This window comes from Saccoglossus kowalevskii, chromosome 11 (genome assembly GCF_978046115.1).
Source record: "Saccoglossus kowalevskii chromosome 11, keSacKowa6.1, whole genome shotgun sequence".
Taxonomy (NCBI): domain Eukaryota; kingdom Metazoa; phylum Hemichordata; class Enteropneusta; family Harrimaniidae; genus Saccoglossus; species Saccoglossus kowalevskii.
The window spans coordinates 149,357-174,245 of record NC_140651.1 but is presented as its reverse complement, the minus strand read 5'-3'; the positions used below and the strand labels follow the sequence as shown (position 1 = coordinate 174,245).

Sequence of the window (24,889 nt, the reverse complement as noted above, 5' to 3'; positions counted from 1 at the left end):
GAAGTTTTCCGATTATTGACGATGATTTTTTAACGTAATGCGGAAGTGAATTACCGCAATGTTAAAATGCGATCTGTAGCACTGATTGCAACGAAAAAACTATGATTTTTTCCCTAAAAACTGGCGATTCGCAATTTCCGAAATATAAATGACGGTTAATAGTAACCGTGGGTAAACTGAGTGTGGAGGAAGAATTTAAACGCCTTTCTCGGTCGCCAACATCATGTCTCATCGTTTAAACCCTAGGCCTTTCATGATAGTATCAAAGTAAACCATGCCCAATAATCAGGTACACGACTTAACGGTCACATTTTTGGCTTTTCGAAAGCTACTAGTCAAAGAAATAGGGATTACTCCAGAATTGCAACATCGGGGTTCATCCTGAGTAAATGACAGAATAGAAAGCATGCGAACCATGTTGTATACGTTCGCCATGCACTCTGAAATTAATGCGAGTTTTCTCATAAAACTAAAAGCATGAACCAAACTACCATGCCATTCACGATTATTATGAAATGAAACACACGTTTTACACGCATATTATAATCGTGAATGCTCTCAACTCGATAAATACCAAGTAAAAATATAGTGATGGGCTTCATACTCGGGAGGGGCTTACGATCGGGGAAGTACGGTACTTTAACGCAATTGGGTTTTTTCTCTCAGAATACTGTGGTTCAAACGCATAAGGCTCTAACCCAAGTTTTAAAAAGCACATTGTGCATATAAAAGTTGAGTTTATACTAGCAATACACAATGCTTGGCAGCATGAATGTACAATGGCGTATACGAATGTGATCAGATACTAAACGTCATAGCTTTGAAAAGTACCCGTGTAGGCATCACAAGCTCCCACAGGTATTACAGTCTCTTACGCCACCAACTAGAAACGTGTACTCCGGTTATATCGTATATTTATTCCATATGGTCAATCGTTACGGAATCAAAACAAGTTAGTACATCTCCAGAATATGGTTCTAAAATATACAAAACAAAATAGGGAAACTATAATATTCGAAGTAAATCAAACAATTCTCATCATAAAATGTACAGTAAATTAAATATACATTTCTCTTAATATGTGCAGAAAGTCGAGCGATACAACCAATAAATATACGGCAAATAAAATATGTAACAATAAGTAACAATGCTAACTGAAATATTTGTCAACCATTTTGACCAGCCAAAGCACACATTGCATACCATGTGCTCTATTAAACGTGCAGCTGACCACATGTACGCAATGCGTTTGGGCACAAAAAAATGGGTGGCAAATAGTATAAATAACAAAACAATTTTCAAGAAATAAGTCTTAACGAATACTAACATTTACTGACTTGCAATAATAACCCAAAGTAAGATTGATAAAATCGGAGTTCACACGAGTACTCAAACTTGCAACAAATCACTGCCAATAATTTCATGCTGATGAAGCCAACAATGAAAAGAAAACCTTCCTTACCTCGTTTAGTGGCACCTTCCCGGACCGGTGTACAAATGTTAGCAAACCTAGCAAGTATCAGAAAACTCAACGCGGCAGGGCAATTCAGAGCAGACACAGAGACGTCTTCACTCTTCAGAAGCACATGCTGAACCGAAGACAATAGCCTGCCTAGCCCAGAGTTCACCACAGGTCAAACAGGTGAAACAAAGGAATCTAACTATGTAATAAATAACCAATCAGAGGGGAGGTTTGCACAACATACAACCCGGATGTTAAATATGTTCGTTCGTTATTTATTTTCCTCCATGAATGGCCTCCATGGTGTTTAATTGCAAGCACTTCAAATGCCTATCCAAGCTACAGTTATAATTAAAACAAAATTAAACCACTGCAATATTATTTCGAATACAGTTTAGAATATATACAACTATAAATTAAGGCCGCATTTAGGTTCGCTTTAAAGTTATCAATCCCAAAATTAAAAAAAGTCTAATAAACCAAAACATAAAAAGTGGTTTGACAATGATGTCAGTGAGGAAAGAAGAAACCTAATTAAATATTCGCATTTATTAGACAAGTTTCCGAAGGACAATAGTATTAGACAAGAACGATATAAAATTAATAAAAAATAAAAGCATCTAATTAAGAATAAAAAAAGGAATATAAAGCTAATTTATGTAATAGAATCATTATGCTTAAGGAGTCCAATCCTAAGTGTTTCTGGAAGTTACTTGAGGAACTTGGTGATTTAGATAAAAACCCACAAAAGCATGACAACATCAGTGTAGAGTCATGGTTAAATCACTTTAAATGTTTAAATAATAAAGTTAACGTGGAAGATAAAAGCTTCTCACAGACTATTCTAAATGATATTAGTAGTATGGAAAGTTTAGATGATTACAAACACATTATTAATCAAGATTTCACTAATAAGGAAGTATTGCAGCATATTAAACTTTTAAAGTCAGGCAAAGCTTTAGGCACTGATATGATTTCAAATGAAATGTTGAAGCATGGGGCTCCCTTTATTATTAATTCTCTTACTAAAATGTTCACACAAGTTTTAAATTCAGGCATTATGCCATTACATTGGAACAGTAGTCTCATTATTCCTATTTTTAAGTCAGGTAACCCAAATGATGCTAATAACTATAGAGGCATTGCCATTTCTAGTTGTGTACCTAAATTATATACTATGATGCTAAATACTAGATTAACTAAGTACTTACAAGAAACTAATCAAATAGTGGATAATCAGTTTGGCTTCAAGAAAAACCATCGTACAACGGATAATACAAGGGTGTAAGCTTAGTCCGCAACTATTTAATATTTTTGTTAATGGAATCTGTGATGATGTTAAAAATTTTGACCCTGTAGATTTAAATGGCTTGAAGCTCAATTGTTTGTTATATGCTGATGACTTGCTATTGTTTTCTACAACCCAAGAGGGGTTACAAAAGTGCATTGATGCAGTCCAAAATTACTGTAACAATTGGCATTTAAAAGTAAATATTAACAAAAGCAAAATCATTATTTTTAATAGACTAGGTAAAAACAAACAAATGGTAAGTTTCATAATGCTATGTCTAGGCTACAAGACAAAGCACAGAAAGCACTGTTCAAGATGCTTTGGATCAGTGAGGAATGTTATTCTGTTAGTCTGGCTAAAAAACTATTTAACTCTATTAACAAACCCACAGCTTTATATGGGCTGATGTGTGGGGAGGGGTTACGCTGAACACCTACAAGGGGTCTGTTAAAAATAAATGTACAGTTGACAATTGCAATTTTGAAACAAAACTTTTCTCAGATAAATTAATTCCAGAAAAACTTCATATTAAATTCTGTAAAAGAGTTCTGGGTGTGCACAGGAAGGCATCTAATGACCCATGTAGAGGTAAATTAGGTCAATATCCACTTATATTGGATATTTGTGTTTCAGTTATGAAATATTATCAAAGACTAGTATGTAAAAAAACAAACAGTTCTATCATTGATGCAGCCTATGAAGAATCCAAAACTTTTGTGCATGACCCATGGCTTAACTTTATACAAAAATTACTAGTGATAACAGATCTAACTAATTCAGACCCACATCAGAATATTTTTTGTGATATTTTTAAAGAGAAGCTCAAATGTTTGTACCGTATGAAGTGAAAAAACAATTTGTTGAACAATTGTAAGCTTGACTTTTACAGGTGTGCTAAAAAAAATTTTGAATTTGAACATTATTTAGAAAAAATTAAAAATAAAAATCATAGAATAGCTTATACTAAATTTAGAACTTCTGCACATTTTCTTCCCATTGAATCCGGTAGACATAAAGGCATTTTGAAGGGAAACAGGCTATGTAATCTCCATGAATGCAAAAAAGTAGGGGATGAGAAACATTACATTTTATATTGAAATATTTGTCAAATCAAAGAACATAGATCTAGATTCCTTGCAGCTCTATACATCTATGCCCCAAAGCTGGAAGATTTTAGCATGGATGAATTATTTCCTATTATTGTTTCAAGCAATGATTTTTTCATTCTTAGCATTTTTGCAAAATTTATTTTCTATATTTTTGATATGTTTTAGTACTGTAAGTTTTTGTTGTTCTGAATGTTTTGTTTTGTTATTGTTATTTTTGGACTTTACTCAAGATTGCATTGGTACGTTCCAAATAAAAAACAAAAACAAAAAGACTCTACACTCGCGAACTTGACAATTTTAAAATTCAGACCATTAAGCAAATAGATGGAAATACCAGTTGCATAAATCATGAAGATTGATTATTCGATTGCTGACAGGGATAGCTGCATTTAGTGTTCTTTTCTATGCAATATAAAATCATATCGATGCTGTGCGCGGTGACAGATTGTTTTGGTTCAACAGCTCTCAAGGCACGGGCAACTGACATTTCCTGACTTTTTTTTACTATTCTGACGTTTTCTGGGCTGTATATAACAGTCAGACACTGACAAGTAAATAAGTACTAGTAAACAGTCCGGGACATAGGCAATACAAGCTGGTAGGCTGGTTGACGATATGCTCCGCTCAAAAAACAAGCAACATGTTTTTAGTTGTTTCCATGGTAGGACATAAAAGTGAAACTAACGTCAGTTTATAACTAAATGGGCCCTGTATACGAAGTTCGCAGAAACCATTCAGTCTTTAGAAGTCACTTAGTTTATTACTAGGACGTATTCTGCTGTTATATTTATTATTTCCAACCGTTTTGCGATAGTATTTTCTAGAATGAAGGCAGCATTTACAGTTTATTCAAAGTTCAAAGTTGCATTGGGATTACGTTGATAGAGTGTAACAATGTCAGTGTCGGTGATCAGTGCGCAACGTAGCCAAAATAAAAAGCATTATCATCTGAGCCAAAATAAAAAGCATGATCATCTGAACACTGCTATTACAAAACTAGTAGGAGGTAATACATTTGGGGCTGAAGTATTTGAAAATCAGCTGCAATGGCAGTGGTGCGCCAGGATTTTTTTAAAATTAGTGATGGTATGACCTACCTGTGAAGTATGAACAAAATCAGCCGAGCCAAAAAAAATCTCAGAGGAGTTAAAAGCCGTTGCTGGTGAAAAGTTACCCCAACTTTGGGGTCAAATTTCTCGGTAATGAAAAAGGATATAACAAATTCAAATAGTAACTTTGTGCCCACAATCAAGCTGAGTAGAATGAGCTACTGTGGAATAATTTTTTTTCGCTGGAATTAATTTTCGCTGAAGAGGCTTTTTGGGCATTTTGTATGGAATTTATTTTCACTGATTTTTAATGTGAAATATAGGAAAAAAGTATATTTGCTGGATTTTATTGTCACACGCAACGTAATATTACCGTAATTGGTATAGTACAGGTGTGATGGTTCAAATACCAAAATGGAAACAGTAACATAAAGACTTCCCTGGCGGCGATGATAACATACGAACACGGAGTCAACAGATGAGGTTTCAACTGGTACTGGTATTATTATACTCTGCAAACATCAAGTACAATAACTCGGTAAAACTCCAAACCTCCAATAACTAGATAATTAAACTCCAACACAATTCAACGAGATCTCCGATCTGATCTTAGTGCTGAACAACTCCCCTATATATACCCACACTGTCTATAAATATACCATTACATCAGCATACATAATGAGTCTGGAACTTACTACAAATTTCTAGAATGTTCCATTACCTTCCATTGCTTCCTACAGTGTCCTATTACCTATTCAACCAACTTCTAAAAATTCCACCCAGACACAATACGGTTCTAGAACATTCTCAGTCACACGGAAGTGGTAAACAAGTCGTATGCGACATTTATTTTCACGGAATCGTCCCTTCAGTGAAAATAGCGAAAATAAATTCCAAGCGAAAATACAGTATTCTACAGTACAAGTGTTTTATCCCAAATTTGTAGGAGATACATTTGGCACGAAGCTATCCAAAAAACACAGTTTTTTGGCTGTTGCTTTGGCAACAGTGGGCCAATTTTTTTCCCAGTTTTTTCTAATAACTAGGGTGAATGTGTGACCTACCTGCCAAGTTTAAGCAAAATCAGCCAAGCCAAAAAAATCACAGAAGAAATAATACGTGAAAACACTGGAAATCACACACACAAACGACAAAAGTGATTATAAGTGCAATCCTAGCGGAGTGGATCGCCAATAATTAATATTTCATTTTTGTTAGTGTATCTTAAATTTTATTTATTAAAATATGTACTCATTATATCTAATTGGGGTGGAAATTGCCAAGCCAAATTATAAACAAATATTTTCGTAAATAACACTGACCGTGCAATACGCCCTTGAGAAGTGTTACTGTCGGAATATTTTATATTGCAATTTCTTTCAATTTAATTAGTTGTATTGCAATGCATTAGTACATGTAATAATGTAAATATATATCTATTTCTTTATTTCACTGTTGAGACTGAGTTATATATTTGTTATGTACTATAATTTATCTATATTGGAAAACGGTTATAGAGATTATTAATTTTAATAAACAATATTCAACTATCCGTTGCAACACCAATAAGATCATAATGAGCAATGTATGCATTGAAACAGTTCCTACCACCAGAAACAAATTGTAGAACTTTCATCCATCTTTTTAAAAGGTGTATTCAACCAATATTATTGTACGGGTCTGAAATCTGGGGCCATGAAATTCAAGATTACAACAAATGGGACAAAACAATAACAGAAAAAACACAAATGAATTTTTACAAACAACTACTAGGACTGAACAAATTTGTGGCAAACATTGCATGCAGAGCCGAAGTAGGAGAATTCCCACTCTTAGTAGATATTCCGATCAATTTAATAAAATACTGGACTCGTATCAGTAAAATACCAGACAATAATATCACAAAACAAGCATACCTTGAACAAAAGAAATCCAATTTACAATGGTACTCTTCAATACAAAAAATGATGAACAACATGAACTTTTCACGAGAACAACAGAATGATTGGTTAACAAAACATATACAGCAAATTGGCAAAGTTGTCAAACAAAAATACATAAATTTCTGGAGAAACAATATAACTGAAAAAACAAAGCTGAGAACTTATGAACAATTCAAAGACTCTTATAATTTTGAAAAATACTTAGATGTGCTAAATTTGAAACAAAGAATTTCAATGACAAAATTTCGAACTAGTAATCACAATTTAGCAATAGAAAAAGGGAGACATATGCAACCAAAAATACCTACTGAAAATAGAATTTGCAAACAATGTTCACAGAATGAAATAGAAGATGAATTGCACTTTGTTATGAAATGTCCACAATATAAAGTAATACGCCAACAAATCATACAAGACATTATATTTCCACAAGAAACCCAGGATGATCTCCAGAAATTTAATTTCTTGATGACTTCAAAAGATGATGTAATAATAAAAAAGATTGGCAACTATATTCATAATGCATTTCAATCAAGAAATAAAAATGCCATTTGATATGTAACACTTGCTTTATCTTTTTTTTAACAACTAACTTTCCTTTTGTAGTAGTAGTTATCACAACTAATCTTTATTGCTATTAACTGATAGAAACATTGTATTTCTAAGGATGCAATAAAGTTATTATTATTATTATTATTAATGATAACTTTTCTTGGTCTTTGAACTATGGGCATTATCAGAGCTTGGGTCTTATTTTGGAACTCCTGCCAGAGGAACTGCACAAATCATAAGAGCAAATTAATAGCTTCTAAGTATGGTATTCCCAGAATAGCGCAAGTTGTTAAAGTAACATAAAACTTTAATTCTCAACAACGATGAAAGGACTAGTTACTGCAACAAAGCCCTACTCCCCGCGAGACCCACCCAATACGAAACCCACTTACCATGAAAGCCACTTACCGTGAAGCTACTAGTTTTTTTTAAATAAAAAAATTAGTTTTCAAAAAATAGACTGAGCATTTGAAAAATTTAACATTGTTAAAAGAAATAACAGCTCATTGTCGAAACGACGCTTACCCATTCACACTAGTCACAATAAACATCACACTATTGAATAGGCGTCAATGACTAAAGTAAAATATAAATTAGACGAAATATCCAAAATATTAAAAAAAAACTAAAAAAATACTAAAAAAAACAATGGGTGATTTCATGGTTCATTGCAGACAGTACTCAACCGACCATCCATACACTGTACATCCGCCATGTTGAATCACACGAGATCGGCAAAATCTTCATTACAACTTAACAGTTTAATGCTCACAACATGAAAAATACGAATATAATCATAGGCAACCTGCTATTATATAATGAATAAATTGATCAACACAGGGACATCCCCCGAGCTGTGGATATTTCGGAAATCGTGACAGGAGCAGACCAGAAAACGATTTACTTGAAAACTATGTCCTCATGAATTAATCGCTCGTGTACAATAATTTGACAGGGTATACAATTTACAAACTAGTTTTGTAGATTGGAGACAATTGTTTGCTTTTTTGGCTTTTCACAAGAATATAAACCTGGCAATCATCATAATATTCACATCCGAACATCATGGAATGTACACCCATCCTACGCCAATACATTCAATTTTACTGAAACTAGAGAACTCATCTTTGCAAACACATCTATTATGCTGCCTTTTTGAAGTTCTTGAAATCAAATAAGGTTATATAGTTCTTCTAGTAACTAGTGAATAAGACCACTGAGCCGAACAGAATACATGTATAAACAATACTATAATAAATTGAACGCAATGGAGAAATCATGTGTGTAAAACAGCAGCGTCACTTACTCAGTTTATTCTGAGCATGCGCAGTCGTTCTGTCAATGTTGCCGGGAGAGGTAATTTTTAATGCAAATCGTAAAAAAGACCTACTTAGAATTTTCAGATCTGGGAAAAAAAATGTTGTGCCTAGTAGACATATTATTGTTCATCAACCTGCCTAGTTTCACTTATATCTGCTCCAGAATTTCTGAGAAAATGTTGGATACAGAAAGCGGAGAATGGAAATTTGACAAAACCTGATTTATAAAGTTCCCTTTTCGGGCTGCGCCTGAACAGTGACTAAAAAGTGTTGCATTTAGGCATGAATAATTTCGTAAAACTTGCAAGATAACAGAAAATCTTAGCTGGCTTTTGCCCAAGTATTGTACAGGTGTCTGTCAAAAATTAATGATTTACTGAGACAAATTTGAACTGCCTCATTATATTCACTGTGCAATAACTATTTGAAAAGTAAAAATTATCCTCCAGGGATGACTATCATGTTCCAAGATCTGCTTTGTATGCAAATCAACTTCAGCCTTGAAGTATGTACCATGCATCTAAAAATAGTTAGTTTGTTCCCAGTGGAGAGAGAAGTCAACAGTACTGTTGCCTCCTGAGAATCTACATCTTTAAACACTGCAATCTTAGTATCTTTGTTTTTGAAGTGCGTTTTTCAAATTAGAATTATAAAAGCTCTATAATTCTGTTTTAATAGCTAAAAAAAATTCCTGTGAATTATGATTTTCAAAATTTATATACTTCAACAAAAAGATGGATGTTGAATGAACTGTCTGTCAAATACAGAATACACTTTTATCAAGTACTTTTATCGATTATCTGACCATTTTGTTTTTGTTAAGATTTTATTGGTAGGTTTGCAAATGTGTATCAGACTATGCAACAACTCTCTCCGTGAGTTGGCATTGAAATTCAGTCGAGTATTCCCACGGGATTGGGAGATACATTACCAATGATATTATTAGTAGCTTCGTGGTGAGTGGCTTTCGCGGTAAGTGGGTTTCGTATCTGGTGGGTTTCCCAAGGAGTAGGGCTTTGTCTCAGTAACTGGTCCTTTCATCCTTATTGAGAATTAAAGTTTTATGTTTCTTTAACAACTGGCGCTATTCTGAGAATACCACCCAGGCAGGAGTTTCAAAATAAGACCCACGCTCTGATAACGCCTCTAGTTTCAAAGAGCAATAAACATTACCATTATGATCTTATTGGTGTTGCAAAGGATAGTTGAATATTGTTTATTGAATTAACAATAATCTCCATAACCGTTTTCCAATATAGATAAATTGAAGTATGTAACAAACTGTACAACTCAGACTCAACAATGAAATAAAGGAATGTATATATATATATTTACATTATTACTAATGCATTGCAATACAACTAATTCAAATTGAAAGAAATTGCAATATAAAATATTCCATCAGTAATACTTATCAAAGGCATATTTCGCGGTCAGTGTTATTTACGAAAATATTTGTTTATAATTTTATAAACTTGCTTGGCAATACCTACCCCAATTAGATATGATGCGTACATATTTTAAAAAATAAAGGTATACAATGTACTAACAAAAATGAAATATTAATTATTAATAATATTAATTAACCTGCACAAAAGTAATCAATATTTTTCCTTGCTAGAATGATCTGTAACATCATATGGGAATCCTGATAAAGTCCACAGCTGGCGATTTAGCAATACCTGTATCAGGAATAGTCAACTCCTTGTGAATTTGATTACCTAACATTTTTAGGTTCATGTGCTGCAAGTTACAGAGCACGTACCTAAGCGACTGTTTCTCAGCAAACAATTAAGCCAAGGCATTTACGATGTTGAAATCGCGAAATTCTCCGTTTTTACGCAATCTGGGAAGTTTGAAATAATAAATGAAGTACAGGACGACGAAGCTGAAATATCCAAGAACCAACACATACCAAAAATTATATCTCAAAAGTGAATATTTGTGGTGTATTTTAAGTCTAACCATGGAGGTATAGTTTCTAACCAAACCGGAAGTGGTTTTGTTAGTACTCTAAATATCTAAACATATTTTAGTATAAGGTAGTTCCAACTTGTCAATAATTATGGGATTATTTGTAAGCATGAGATTGTTATGTGAATTTTGTTTATTAATGGAATACTGTGTGATGACGCTATCGTCTAGGCCTAACTGATTCAGACTCCTATTGGTGATCTGCTCCGCTAGGATTGCCCTTAAAGTCACTTTTGTGTGCGTGATTTCCAGTGTTTTCACCTATTAATTCTTCTGTGATTTTTTGGGCTTGACCGATTTCACTCAAACTTGGCAAATGTATCTCCTCCCAAAATTTAGGATAAAACACCTCAGACATAGCTCTTTTGACTCAGCTTGAGTATGAGCACAGAGCTACTATTTGAATTTTTGATATTTTTTTTCATTACCGAGAAATTTGACAAAGTTGGGGTAACTGTTCACCAGGAATGGCTTTTGAACTCTTCTCTTCGGCCCACCGTTTCCATGGTAACAGCAAAAAAACCTTTGCGCCAAATGTATCACACCCTACATTTCTAGGATTAAAAAGCACGGACATAGCTCATTCTACTCAGGTTGAGTGTGGGAACAATTTTCTTTTTTTTATGTTTATTTCATTACCGAGAAAATTGACCCCAAAGTTGGAGTAACTTTTAACCAGCAACAGCTTTTAACTCCTGTTATTTTTTTTGGCTTGGCTGATTTTGTTCATACCGTCACTGATTGGTAAAATCCTGGCCCACCACTGCCAATGCAACAGCCAAAAACTTATTTTTGAATACTTTATTACCTCCTACCAGTTTTGTAATAGCAGTGTTCAAATAATCATGCTTTTTATTTTGGCTACTTTGTGAACTGGTAAGATATCACTGGCGGCGACATTGTTACGCTGTAATCAATGTAATCCCAACGCAAATTTGAACTTTGAATGAACTGTAAATGCTGCTTTCATTCTAGAAAATACTATCGCAATACGGTTGGAAAAAATAAATGTAACAGTAGAATACGTCCTAGTAATAAACTAAGTGACTTCTAAAGACTGAATGGTTTTTGCAAACTTCGTATACAGGGCCCATTTAGTTATAAACTGACGTTAGCTTCACTTTCATGTCCTACCATGGAAACAGCCAAAAACATGTTGCTTGTTTTTTGAGTGGAGCGAATCGCCAACCAGCCTACTGGCTTGCAGTGTATTGACTGTGTCCCGGACTGTTTACTAGTACCGGTACTTACTTACTTACTTGTCAGTTTCTGACAGTTATATATATAGCCCAGAATAATAAAAAAAAAGTCAGGAAATGTCAGTTGCCCGTGCCTTGAGAGCCATTGAACCAAAGCAGTATGTAACCCATCACCGCCCACAGCATCGATATGATTTTATATTGCATAGAAAAGAACACTAAATGCAGCTATCCCAGTCAGCAATCGAATCATCAATCATCATGATTTATGTAACTGGTATTTCCATCTACCGTACTTATCCGGGTAAGAGCCCATGCCTGGGCAAACGCCCACCCCCCACTTTTGACACAATAATGAAGTTGAGGTCATATCCGGGCACACGCCCTGGTGGTCTTTTTCTACACAAAAAAAACAAACTATTTTCTATTCGTTGACTGTGGTTGTATTAACAGTTGACTTTCTTGAAGTCTGTCGCGATGTTTTTAAAAATTCAAAATATAATTGTTAATTGCGTAAAACAAGGGGTGAACGCAAAATAGCTGTGACAGCTTTCTGCCTTCAGGGCAGCACGTTCACCGCTGATTTTTATCAGAATCATAACAGTCAGCAAGTGTATAAGAATATATATTAAAGCAGAAACGAAAGTTCTCTTTTTGAAATATGTCGTGGCCCTAAAAAGGGCCGGCCATTTGGTTTGTGCTTCCTTAGAAACGATTCAAGCAAATCGTATAAGGAGAGCCGCTAAGCAAGTGTCGCACTCGTTCGGCTTTAGCGTCGTCAACAATGAAACCAATGTTGCAATATTGTAGCGTACCTGGGAGAGTGGTTGAAATCACGTTATTTATATACCCTATATATAAAATATGTTTTTGAAATGCAGTCCCTCACCCCCTTGGCCATTTTCGCCGATTTTTAGTCGCCGGAGCGATTTACGTCCTAAATTTTGGTTTTCCGGGCGTCTCTAATAAATACTCTATCTAACCGCTGGATTGAATTAGCTAAATTATGAAAAATTCATAGAAGATTGGGCGAAAATCAGTCATTTTTGGCCTCAACGTTTTTTTGCTCGGAAACGCAAGGGCGATAAGACTCGATTTCAAAGAACGCAGGTTGCTCGGATCGAACGGTTTCTATTGTTTCGAGTCTGTTGTGTGTCTAGAAACATAACAACTTTGTTTTTTGGTGAATATAGAACATGCTCTGTTCTAATAAAGGATTTTGATATGCAAATCGAACAATTATAATAGTTCCTTATTGTAACGTCTCCCATATAAATAGTCATCTACTCCCCAGAATTTGACAATGGTACTAGCCCAGAATTGACTTTCTGTTTAGTGCGTCTTTGATTGCAGCAATATTTAGGTCACAGGTCAACTCGCACCAAAACCAACTCGCATCATACCAACTCGCACCAGACCAACTCGCACCAATGCTAACTTGCACCAATGCCAACTCGCACCAAACCAACTCGCACCACCACTAATGTATTGGGCGATTTAAGAGGCATTCAGCTTTGCAGTTAAAAATAAACAGGTCGATACGTCTAACTATTCTAAATACCTTAACTGGAAGCAAAATTACATAAAATTTCCCACCAGGGTCGATAAAATCGACAATTTCCAATGTCAACCGAAAACATACGCCGCCATCTTGTTCTTGGCGTAAAACTAGTTCCAGTACTGTAGGTTCATTTTTTGGCCAAAAAAAGTTATTTGTGGTCGCTAGATAGATGTTTTAGCTGGTTAAAATTATGAAAACTGCAGAACGCCATAAATTTGTAGGCGGGTGTCGAATCCTCGGTCTATGCGACTTTTCAGGACTGTGGGAACCGAATGAACAGCGGAAGGAGGCCAACCTACAGGACTGTACTCGGGGTAGCTCTGTGTACAGGTCTGTGAATGTGGAGGCGCTCCTATTCATCGGGACCTTATCTGCGCCCCAATACACAGCCCTGTGAACGACCATAGGCATTTTCAAAAACACTACACATGTCATACAAAATGTCTCATTTCGGGACGAATTCGTACCCCTTTGCACCAAAAGCAGCGTCGATCACCTTAACATACTGTAATGAACACTCGGTTGTTGAATTGATGTACTGTAGGGAAGTTTTGGATGTTAAAACAGACTATTTATTGCCCAAAATGCGTATACACGGTACATAAGTATATAAACAGAGACGCCATTTTGGTCACGCGAGATTGGTCACGTGATAAAACTTTTTACTATGACGTCAGAGCTGAATGACGAAAACGTGTTTTCTATGAGGAAAATCAATATAAAACTTGTTTTACAAATAATTGTTGTGGTTTTTGACTAAAATGTTTAAATTTTCAATTATTTTCAAGAAAAAATACTTTAATTTTAAAAAGTAATATATTATTTTGTTATCCATCATGCTTGGCAGAAAAAGTATACTAAATCTTAACGATGGAGGTTATAGCTGCTACAGATGTGTCTCAAATATATACAGCTCAACACAACATCTGTGATCAAAGATGGGTGGAGACTGCTCAGCATGATGGTTTTTTAAAATTAAAAATAAATAAAAATAAATTAAATTTTAGTTATAATACATCATTTATTTATGTTAATTTTCAAAACAAATACACAATAAATGAATAATAAATTCATGAAATATTTATTGAACAGTTGTATTCATGTTTCTTTATAGTGTTCGTTGAACGGGATTCGATGAAAGTACATGCAGATTTCTTTTTCGCGGCTGTGACGTCAAGAAAATGTTGTATCACGTGATCACCGTTAATCAATTAAGTCACGCGTGATTCAAGATGGCTGCCACAGTTTGTTGACAAATGCGAGTTTGACGACAAAACGTGAATTTTTCCACTTTATAATTGTCAAGACATGCGTAAGGTACAAACCGAGTGTTCATTAAATGTTATTGAAACGATCGGTGCCATTTACTGATGGAGGATGGTTAAGTTTCTGGAAAAAAATGTAATTTTCCATGCCACGTCCGCTGGGGATGTGGGGTTTTAGAAAATCATAGTGACCGTTCACATGGCTGTGTTGGGGTGGCGTAAGAAGCCCAATGAAAATACATGTATCACCCCTACGCAGGGCTATACTCGGGGCTATCGCTATATATATGCTAAAACTACGTAATCCTTGTGTAAGTCGCGCATTACCAAAATTGCAGTTTCAAATACCGACGCCTGAGACGATCTACGCCAGTTATGAATGCTACACATTACCGAACCGACAGGTTCAAATACTGACGCCTCCTACAATGGTAAAATAGCGCAATACTTGCGCAAGTCACACATTACTAAGTCGGCAGGTTCAAACGCTGACACCTTGAACAATAGTAAATCCACACCACGTGTGGTGCCGGGTTCTCTCGTACGTATTGTGGTGCCAGGATCTCTCGTGACCAATCCGAATTCAATTAGGGAATAGACTTCAATGTTCATTAAACACATTAACACATACATATATTTTTTGAATAATAAAGATGCAAAAACAATAATAGAAATAGCAAAATACAAAGAAAACTGTTTCAAAACAAGAGAGGTAAAACTGAAAACAATATAGTCAGCTAACTCAAGATAAGGTCATGTACATGCATTAGTAAACCAAACATTCACCAACACAAATATGGAAAAGATTCCAAATTACTTTACCATTCATTTTTTTTCTACTTGTATTTGCTTGTTTGATTGTGTGTATTTTTATTTTCATTTTAATTGTTTGTTTTTATCCACATCTGTATTGCATTTTAGTCAAAATTCCAATAGGGATACGCAATTATTATTATACAGCGTTGCATAGACTAAGCTTATTTCGTATTTTTCATGATCGGCATGAGGCCGATTGGGTGGACGAACGTGAAGCTTTGGACAGCTTATCCACGATATGAAACTGTCTAGTAATCATGAATGTTGTATCAGAGAATTTACTCCGTTTTCATACACTCGTATACTACAAGCAGAGTAGGAAATCAGCAGAGTAAACTACCGTGCAGCCTGTGAGCATGGAACTATATTATAGTTCCATGCTGTGAGTAATTGCTCTTGCCGCCGTGATAATGAGATGCGTTCAGAACTATATACAACGTAAGTCATTGTTCTATGTGTAAATATTTGAACTTGCTGGTGTGATAATCCGTTCTATTCATAACTAAACGCAGTGTTAGTCATTGTTCTACGTGTGATCTTTCCATTACTAGTACTTCGTTTGTCAGGAGAGTGACGCATTATAAAACTTTCATTGTTCCCTGCGACAAAGTACCACGTTAGCATGTTTATACTGGTAAGAGTGTGAGGCGTCAGCAACCGGTCTTCCTTTGTCAGTTACCGCTAGTGGTGTCACGTTTACTTATGATAAGCATTTGTCATATTCTATTTACAGATATCACAAAAGATCACGAGTTTGGGGCCAAGCTTATTTAATGAAATGAATCTGTTTTTTAAAGGCGACGGCCTTAGGGATAATGTTAATCCTCCGTTCACAACGTACAAAAAAATGCACACGTACACGTGATTTTTAATAAATATTAAGTACAGACTGAACAAAAATTATTTAACAGACATTTGAACAACAGCAGTTCAATCCATCAGTAAGTATATATGTCAACATTTTCTCCAAGAATGGACCCCCCCCCCCAATCTATTTTTGTACAACTATTGTCCGTATCATTTCCTGTGTATAAATCTCACTTGACGCAATGATCCCGGGACCCGCCGTAGGCGGCAGTATTTTCATGCGAGGTCAATTTTGGATCACCAGGTCATTCCTAAACGCGTAATTAGGACTGAAACGAGAATCAATTTTGGGTGCCAGAAATCAACCAAAGACGCTTATTTGGCTATAATTTGCGCTGTCAAGACAACGTTCAGGTTAATAAAATAAGATTGACGACGTTTTCCCAGGAGAAAAATATGAACTATTTGTTGAAAAAAGCGGAGAAAAATTGATACGCAAAAATCGTGACGTCGACTCTACGCATGCAATGCAGTGTCATGGAAATTGTCTACAGTACACGTACACGCATCTTTTGATGACGTGGTTATTTTTTTCTTGCCAGCCCAGGACGCCGTACAACCATTGTACTAATAGAAGGTAAGAGCTATTGCCCCTTTCCACAAATTTAAATATATTCTTAACAATTGCCTTACCTATAAAACTCTGCACACCATGCTATGATTATTCAGTGTTTTGAACTAAACGCCTTTATCGCTTAACAAAGCCGATTTTCATGATTTATTGGCACCTGATGTCATGAATCAGGGAATCTAATGGCCAAAAATAAATCGCCAAGTATTGCATCGTACATAAATGATGACAGCGATTTACTAGGCCTATGGCCTGTGAACTCGTATGATTTGTGTGTTGTGCACATGCACGGTGCGACTAGTAAAAATTACCTAATCTACCGGTCCTTCACGGCCACAGTTGTCACGATGCATCTCAATAAAATAGCATCTAAAACCAAAATAAGGCCGATATGTGTAAATACTTGTACATTAATAGTCTGGTCTATGCAGCCAGCAATAATGAAATTGCAATAATGGCATTGGCAAAATGATGACCTTGGATGTAGCCATGTCTAGGTCATGGATATGATTTATAGTCTTTGCCCATTAATGTAATGTTATAGTGTCTATGAAGTATGTCATCATGATTAATCATTTGTGACCACGCCATTGATCATTCGGCATAGGCTACCACACACTGTATAATATTGAGCAAAAAGTCATGCAAAAAATTGTATTTCATTCACCACATTGGCACATCGTCCGCCTGCACGGTGTTGTTCCGTTCGGACATTCCTCCCTCTACAACACCGTGCGGTAATACCATTCATAATCGTGTATGTCACGTGGTTGCGCGATAGAAAGTTTACCGACCAATAGAATGCTTTGTTACAAAGACTGCCAGAAAGCGCTCGGAGCTCTGCATTTCTGATATTTTTGGCTTCATTACTGCCGATATGTGTTGCAGTGATATCACGAGCTTTGGGGTATAACACCTACTCTTCTATAATAGTCAACAGTGGTGACAACACTATTACCACTATTATTAAGTAAAGCTTGAATAGCTTTGGTCTGAATATCAGTGACTTGCATGATGTATGGATATTGTCGCTGTATCGCCTCGACATTCAAGCCAACACAGATTTAGCTGTGCTCAGCGACATTTATTCTCGGGTCAGGCATTTTCACCACCTGGCAACCATCATGGTGAAACAAAGACAGCCGCAAAGACCAATAAATTCTCAGAAAACGGTATTTTGGGATGGTTGTTGTCACCCCCTACATATGCAAACTATTTAAATTTGGTTGGATTTCTTCAAAGTTAAGTTTGTGCTGTTTTCTCGATTTTTTGACCAGTGCACAGCAGCTCGCGCAGAGTCCATAGAAATACATGGTAGAGTGGTGCGCGTCTTAAATAGCAACGTGGGGCGATAGTGACTTAGCTCCGCCTCGAAGATTTTGATAGCTTGACCAAGCGCGTTGAAGAAAGAAGTTATATGATTGGCTGTTGTTAAACTGATTCTAAACTGTGAGGGCATTGTCACATACACATAGTCCTAATGAAATACTTCAAGGTGATATAGAGTGGAGTGCTTCGCCGGAACATTCACCTTGAAAATTCAAGATGCATTGGCATGGCTGGCTGTACCTATTCTTACTTGTTCATGACCATTGTTTGGCACACTACAATTTTCTTGTGATTTAGGCGTATTTTTGTCACATGCAAGAAACAGAGCTGCAATATGTACATCAAAAATGCTCTTATCATGCTTGTGATGTTGCTATTGTAGATAAATGGCCACATCAGGAATGTACATAACTGTTATTTATTAGGCAGAAACTGATAGGGCCCTATTCCTTGTGCTGATGTCTACATACACATGTACATCAGTGAAAGTTTTGCTGTCACCAGCTGCCATTCTTGAAATGGTGCCATCGATCAACAGTTCATGCCACTTACCTCAACCTTAAACAATGACATGTGTTGTCATTTGTTAATAAGGCCAAATTTTATTTTTATGGAAATGAGTTACCTTTTTCTAAAATGAACACAAGTTGATATTATTATCAGCATGTAAAAAAACAATTGTTTAAAATGATTGTATTTGATGTAGACCAAACATTTTGGGGGAAAATAAATCTAAAATAATAAAATCCCTGCCTAACTACCCAATATTTTTTACCCTAATACTGGAAACACCAAATTTGTTTTTCATTGGCCTCATAATGGGTTGAGATCTTTTCAACATGGTCCACATAAATAATGAGGGATAAACTGGTATTCTGTTCAAATAGGTCCATGCATTTACATTCTGTGTTTCTGGTTTGATGCTGACTCATTTACAGCCCTGTCATTGGTGATACCAAGATTTTACTCCTTATAGCATGTGTGTGGGCTGTCTTATGCAAACCAACAATGCTGTCTTTGCACATGGTCAATTCACTCCGGTTATATGTCAGATGGCACATTGCCATGCAATACATTCATTATCAGTCTGATGGGATTGATATCATCAATGATATTCCTATGAAGTACAATTACATTTCATATAGTCTCTTTGCAGCTACTTTATTTCCGATTCATTCTGAATGGACAGTTGGATGAACATACAATAGCCTAAAAGTAAGGGGGTATATTTGTACGACACCCTGTAACTTTGCATGATATGGGTCTATAATACCGTCTTGTACAATGTTGTAAACAGTTAACTACTGGTTTTGTACAGTTTATTGTTGCTGCATATATACAGACAACAAGATATAGTATTTTCGGCAATATGACTACTACCAAATTGGTTGTTGGTGGTGATACCTATCATTTGGGTCTTCCGTCAACACTTATGTGCTTTTGCACCATGAGTCGTTCCATGCACATCATACCATATTTAATCATGACACTCTGTTGACAACACTAATTTACCTCATTATAATGTAAATGTGCATAACCTGTGTTTATTTTCAATAAGAGGATGCTTGAATGCACGGTAGTGCTTTCAGCATCCTCTCGCCAGTTATTTACAATGTGCCTCAAGATTTAATTATGGAAAGTCCAATCATTTCCAAAGCATTATTTATTTCAACAATGTTTTTTCTATTGAACATTTCTCTACTCAACACCTTACTCAAATCATTCATTACCTTTATATAATCCTCACCACTTACTTGTTTTTTTATTTTCTTCCAGGCGAGATAATTCAACCATCACCTGTACCTCCTACTGGTTAAACTTGACAATTATTTTTACTTTATTCTTACTCGAATGTTTTTTGTAAACTTGTTGTTTATTGTTGGTTAAAATAAAAAATAAAAACTTTATTATTTCCTTTCCTTACAGACGATTATTTTATTCACACTATTTTTACCTGGTTGTTTTCCAACTGGTCTGCCAGTGATGTCTAATAGCAACTGGCCAAATTACAATCGAGTGGTGGGTGGGTCACAGTCAAGTACAAACAAGCCATTCACTGCCAAAGAACAAATATAATCATTCTTCCCGATCAAGTACTTTAACCTCACCCTCTTGATTCAAATGACATAACCAAAAGACTTAAAACATCACCTACTTCGTATAACACACAACACCATATTCACATAATTGTTCATACATGTATACATTGTCATAGCATAATCAATTCCATAAATTTACCAATGGCTCAAGCAAATCATTTGCCCATATTAACTATAGCCTCTTCTGTAAGCCATCTAATGCTTGTGGCTTGTGTTTCAATTACATAACGTTAGTCCAAAAATGTCAGCTTCTATTTATTTGAACACTCGGGGGGAAAACACAATTCTATTATCAATGTCACGTTTATATTGTGCTGGTCCCGCTAACTCTGGGTACGTTCACGTTACGGGATCTCGGAACATTTTTAATTCTTCGTGTTTGTAGAGGGATTATAGCAGTTACGTTCACGTTATTGGGGATCCGCTTAGAACCGAATCGGCTCGTGCCAAAATCACGCCTTCAATCGTCGATATGTTATTTGGCCCAAATAAGGAAAACAATACGCATATGATGATACTACTAATTGCTATATTGAAATTATGTTCATTTGTTGTTATAGTATTCAATGTTGGGCATCGTGCACATAAACGGTGGAGAAGATTAAAAACAATTACTAGTATTTGTTCACGTCAATAACGCCGATAACATTACCAGTATGAATCAGTATATGTTCTCTTATATTTACCACCGAGGGCGTGATTTCGGCTGTGCGAAGCGTTCAGGCAGCAAATCTTGGCATGTAATAAGTTACGGTCCAACGCATCCATCGGGACCGAGATCGATTTTTTTTTCGGCACGTGCCGACTCGGCACCAAAACATCGATTGAACTTTAATAAAGTAATGTGTGTACAATGGATTTTCTAGGAACGTTTTCTAGTGAACGTTTAATAAATTGATATGATAGATATCGTATCGTTGACGATGATAGCTTTAAAGCAAACACAACTAAAGATAAAGCACATCACGTGTTACGCTCCGTGTCAACGACCCATCTGCCTTTGTCAGTAACCGACGGTGGTGTCACATTAACACTTTTGCACATTAAGATTTCTCAACCATTTCTCGAAGGCCAATGACATCCAAGATACATCTCATTCAATACGCTAACCAATCACATGCTGCTAAGACAGTATAAAATATCACCGTTTTAGAAAGAGTTTAACCACTTCGATTGATCTTCATCAAGTGAACATTAATGGCAAACTCTCTACAGCTACAGCTATCGTATATTATTTCGCCGTTAATAATTTCAAGAACTCCGATGTAGTGTAATTTCTATCGTATATTATTTCGCCGTAAATAATTTCAAGAACTCCGATGTTATGTAATTTCTATCGTATATTATTTCGCCGTTAATAATTTCAAGAACTCAGATGTTATGTAATTTCTATCGTATATTATTTCGCCGTTAATAATTTCAAGAACTCCGATGTTATGTAATTTCTATCGTATATTATTTCGCCGTTAATAATTTCAAGAACTCCGATGTTATGTAATTTCTATCGTATATTATTTCGCCGTTAATAATTTCAAGAACTCCGATGTTATGTAATTTCTATCGTATATTATTTCGCCGTTAATAATTTCAAGAACTCCGATGTAGTGTAATTTCTATCGTATATTATTTCGCCGTTAATAATTTCAAGAACTCCGATGTAGTGTAATTTCTATCGTATATTATTTCGTCGTTAATAATTTCAAGAACTCCGATGTAGTGTAATTTCTATCGTATATTATTTCGCCGTTAATAATTTCAAGAACTCCGATGTTATGTAATTTCTATCGTATATTATTTCGCCGTTAATAATTTCAAGAACTCCGATGTTGTGTAATTTCTATCGTATATTATTTCGTCGTTAATAATTTCAAGAACTCCGATGTTATGTAATTTCTATCGTATATTATTTCGTCGTTAATAATTTCAAGAACTCCGATGTTATGTAATTTCTATCGTATATTATTTCGCCGTTAATAATTTCAAGAACTCCGATGTTATGTAATTTCTATCGTATATTATTTCGCCGTTAATAATTTCAAGAACTCCGATGTTATGTAATTTCTATCGTATATTATTTCGCCCGTTAAGACACATATGTCTTATCAAGACAGATACAATATGTTACTAGTTTTTGAATGTACTAACAGTAGTCTTCCATTGTCTGTCGTCGAACCCCGCCACCACGCACTCCATCAGCGCCCCGGTGGCGGACTTCTTGTCGGGTTTCAGTCAGTTTCACTTTTGATCGTGATTAATTCGATATAAATGCAGTTCTTTACCGGAAATCGCCTGCAGTCCGTTTTCTTTGAGTTTAAAAATGACCTACAGTAGAGTCGGCATGGTTAGTCAGTCGCTGGTACGTTCGCCTCCCACTCATAGGCGGTTGTACCGGTTGCCGCTGATTAACTATTAAAGCAGACCCGACTTTAGGTATTTTTTTTATTATCCAAGAAACGTCCCTAGCAACAAAGGGACAAAGCGAACCACACAAATGCTTAGAAATATGATCGTGGTGCTAGTGGGTTTGGTGCGAGTTAGCATTGGTGCGAGTTGGTATGGTGCGAGTTGGTTTTGGTGCAAGTTGGATCGAAATCCAATATTTACGCCACTGTACGAAAATACGCACACTCGCGAATTTGACAACATTCACTTGAGCGTTTTAGGATAGTAGGAATAGAAGCAAATAGATGGAAATGCCAGTTACATCACTCATGAAGATTGATGATTCGATTGCTGGCCGGGATAGATGTATAAAGTGTTCATTTCTATGCAATATGTCTACACATGCAGCTATTCTCATTTTCGATGTGTAAAACTATATCGCTGCTGTGGACGGCGACGGCCGACAGATTGTTTTGGTTTTGCGGCTCTCTTGGCATGGGCAACTGATTTTTAGGTTTCTGTTTTTTTTAATATTCTGACGTTTACTTGGTCGTATTTTGTATATACCACTCAGACACTGACAACAAGTGAGTAAAGGGACCGGGACATAGTCAACATGGGACTCTGAAGGCCCCAGAGAAAGCGTCATCTTACAATATTAATGAACGAAATTTACAATCTCATGCTTTCGAACAATCTGATATTTATGCTGGATAACAAAGTACACAAGTACTGTCTACGATATACTGCAAAATGAAAATAACATACCTATTTAACTGTTGTTGTTGTTTTTTTCTTTTTACAAAATTCCAAGAACACAAAACAAATAACTGACAACAATCGACAAAACAAAAACACTTCAGTCACTGTAGCCACACCAGTAAGAAAAAGATACTGTGGAAACCCATTACAAATGTAAATACAAAATAAATGTAAGTGAATACAATATTTATTAATTTGCAGCCTCCATGGACAAGTTCACAGCCTCATATATTGCAAAACCGTTAGTTGTGAATTGAACTTTAAATTTCATCAGGATATCCACATGAAGTTAATACACAGATATAAAAAATGCAATATTAAGACAAGGACAAATAATGCCTTTTTGTCAAGGCTATTTCCTATTTTCTCTTATTTTGGGGGTATTTTTGTGAGTGTACATGTATGCATTAAAATTATCGTAACTTAAAATGTAATCATAGTGCAAATGTAAAGTACACAAAATTATCGAGTGATTTTGGATTTGTTGGAAAAGTAGCCGAAATGCTGTGACATGGTCTAATTGGTGGTGGGAATTGCCAAGCCAGTTTTTATAACAAGCCGGTAGGCTGGTTGGCGATCCGCTTTGCTCAAAAACAAGCAACATCATGTTTTCGGCTGTTGCCATGGTAGGACATAAACGTGAAGCTACCCCAGACCATTCGTCCCGGTGTTATCGCTATCGCCACACGAGTGGATAGCGATAACACCGGGACGAATGGTCTGGGGTAACGTGAAGCTAACGTCGGTTTATAACTAAAACCGGGCCCCGTATACGATGTTCGAAAAAAAAAAAACGTTTAGTCTTTAGAAGTCACTTTATTGTATTTCTAAGACGTATTCTGCTGTTAAATTTATTATTTCCAACCGTTTTGCAATAGTATTTTTCTAGATTGAAGGCAGCATTTACAGTTCATTCATAGTTCAAAGTTGAGTTGGGATTACGTTGATACAGAGTAACAATGTTGGCGCCGGTGGTCTCTTACAAGTGTGCAACGTAGCCAAAATAATATAAAAAAAACATGATCATATACACTGCTATTACAAGACTAGTAGGAGGTAATAAATTTGGGGCGAAAGTTTCCAGTTTCTGGCTGTTGCCATGGCAGCGGTGAGCAAGATTTTTTTCCAGTTGGTAACGGTACGATCTGCCTGTCAAGTATGAACAAAATCAGCCAAGCCAAAAAAAAAAAAAAAAAAAAAAAAAAAAAACAGTTAAAAGCCGTTGGTTTGAGTTTCTCGGTAATGAAAATAGACATAAACAACCAGTAAATTTATGCACACTCAAGCTGAGTAGAATTGTAAGGTGAGAAGGTATACAAAAAAAAAATCATTTTTTTGG

General features: G+C 35.7%; 1 long non-coding RNA gene across 1 annotated transcript; it reads left to right on the top strand.

Annotated features, from left to right (window-relative positions):
- Positions 1–16,927: 16,927 nt before the first annotated feature.
- On the top strand, positions 16,928–20,230 carry LOC146735852 (uncharacterized). Its single transcript, XR_014930881.1, has 2 exons — positions 16,928–16,984; positions 20,084–20,230. It is a non-coding gene; the product is annotated as an uncharacterized LOC146735852 (long non-coding RNA).
- Positions 20,231–24,889: the final 4,659 nt, after the last annotated feature.